The sequence below is a fragment of the Chinchilla lanigera genome, unplaced genomic scaffold, assembly GCF_000276665.1.
Source record: "Chinchilla lanigera isolate Chin_1 unplaced genomic scaffold, ChiLan1.0 scaffold00146, whole genome shotgun sequence".
NCBI classification, from domain to species: domain Eukaryota; kingdom Metazoa; phylum Chordata; class Mammalia; order Rodentia; family Chinchillidae; genus Chinchilla; species Chinchilla lanigera.
This window is the reverse complement of record NW_004955547.1, coordinates 1,322,571-1,324,654: the sequence shown is the minus strand read 5'-3', so window position 1 is coordinate 1,324,654 and position 2,084 is coordinate 1,322,571. Positions and strand designations below refer to the sequence as shown.

Here is a 2,084-nt window from a genome sequence, read left to right as displayed (position 1 = left end):
GCACACTGCAGACCGGCCGAGCTCGCCGGGGGGGCCCGCGGCCTCAGGGGGACGGGCCGGGGGTCGCCGGGGCTCCTGGCGTCTTCCGGACAGAGCCCCGGGAGAGCGGGGGCGGGAGGCCACCGGCAGAAGTCACGGGGCCCGGGGTGAAGGGCGAAGCGTCTCACTTCTCCCGTCGGTGGACGTGGCGGGGTCTCGGGGCCGGCAGGTCTGCGCGGCTGCAGCCAGCGGCGGGTCCGAGGCCGAGCGCCCCGCGAGCCGGTGCCCGCAGCCGCTCCTCTCCAGACGCGCGGAGCCGCGAGCCCTCGCGCTGCGCTGCAGCGGGCGTGTGTGCGCGCGCGTGTGCATGGTCTGGGTTCTCCCCTCCCTTTCCTTTTGCTCTTGCTTCTTTATCAATATTACTTTTTAGTTTTACTTTTTTTTAAGCGTTTTTCTCTCTGCTCTTTTTCTTCCCTGCTCTGTTACCTTCACTCACCCTCGTTGTACCTACCCGCAGCCTTCCCTCTCTTCCTCACCTTCATGCAGCCTATCTGCAGCATGCATGCAGCAGCGGTCCGCGCGTGCGCGGGAGACCGGAGGAGGCCGGCGCTGCCGGCGTAGCCCTTCACAGAACAGTGCGCGGAGGAGCCCAACAACACGGACACGCGCATATTAACGGGTTCGGAAAGCCTCCCAGCTTCTCTCAGTCTCTAAGTACACGCCTCCGCTCGGTCTTCCTGGTCTACAAATATTCTTACCTATTCTCATAAACCCCTCAACACTAATACTTTATTCCAGCTATAAGAAATACCGCCAGCAGAATATGACCTTTTTTATTTTTTGGTACCGGGAATCAAACTCAGGACCTGTGCTTGCCAGGCAGGCACTTGTACCACTGAGCTATATCCCCAGCCCTGACCTTTTTCTAAACCTAGCAACATTTACCTCTTCTTTGCTCTGACTTCCCCTCTTTCTTTCCCCCATCCTTTTCTTCCCTCCTTCCTCCACATCCTGGACTAATTGCCAATAACAGCACAGTATAGTCTGCCGGTGCACTGATACCTAGAAGAGGAACAGCTGGCCACACGGAATTTCTCATTTTAGTTCTTAACAAAACCTCCAAAAAAGGGGGGAGCGGGCTGGGGATTTAGCTCAGCGGCACAGCGCCTGCCTGGCAAGCGTGAGGTCGTAAGTTCGATTCCTGGGACCCCGGGGGGGAAAAAAAAAACAAAACCTCCATACTGATACGCAATAATGACTATTAGTTAACATTCCTAACGGTGTAGGAGGGTTCCTTTTTTGCCACAGCCATGCATGCCAGCATTTGTTATTCTTTGACTTTTTGATGATTACCATTCTTTCTAGTGGAGAATGGAATCTTAGTATTGTTTTAACACATTCACGATGAGGCTTCGATTTGTAGATCTCACGGCCAGGCAGCTGGAACCACAGGTGGTACATGCATGACTGTCCCTTTGGAGGACTTTTTATTAATTTTATTAGTAAAAAGATTGATGAAAGTAATGTGAAGGATGCAACCGACTGTTGGATTCTGGTTTTTGATCCAGTCTGACAATCACTGCTAGAACAAACGGATCTAATCACTTTTATTCATCTTTTTACTAAGAAAATTAATAGAAAGTCTATAGGTGGACTGAATCTAGGTAGTTGCTTGAATTTAAATGTTTACAAAAGTGAGATAATCTTAAAATTGAAAACATATAATTATAATATACATATATAATACATAAATGTATACAAAAATATTACTTACAAACAAAAATCTTAAGTGAAAATTAGAATAAAGAACAACAAGGGAATAATAGAAGAAAAATTTACCACTGAGCTTAATAATAACATAGCTGCTGGGCGTGGTGGCGCACTTCTGTAATCCCAGCACTCGGGAAGCTGAGGCAGGAAGATTGGTGTGAGTTCCAGACCAGCCTGGGCTACTAGGTGAGCTCAGGGCTGGCTTGAACTGCACAGTGAGACCCTGTCTCAAATAGAAAAAATTTAGAAAAAAAAAAGTAATAACGTAGCTATTTTTGACCACTGAGTATGATGTTGGCTGTTGGTTTGCTTTGTCATAAATGTTTTTTTTTTTT

The 2,084-nt window shown here is 48.7% G+C and overlaps 1 protein-coding gene across 1 annotated transcript in view; it reads right to left on the bottom strand.

Annotated features, from left to right (window-relative positions):
• Positions 1 to 2,084, bottom strand: part of Tmprss12 (transmembrane (C-terminal) protease, serine 12) — a 26,435-nt gene that overhangs the window by 7,477 nt on the left and 16,874 nt on the right. The window lies entirely within an intron of this gene.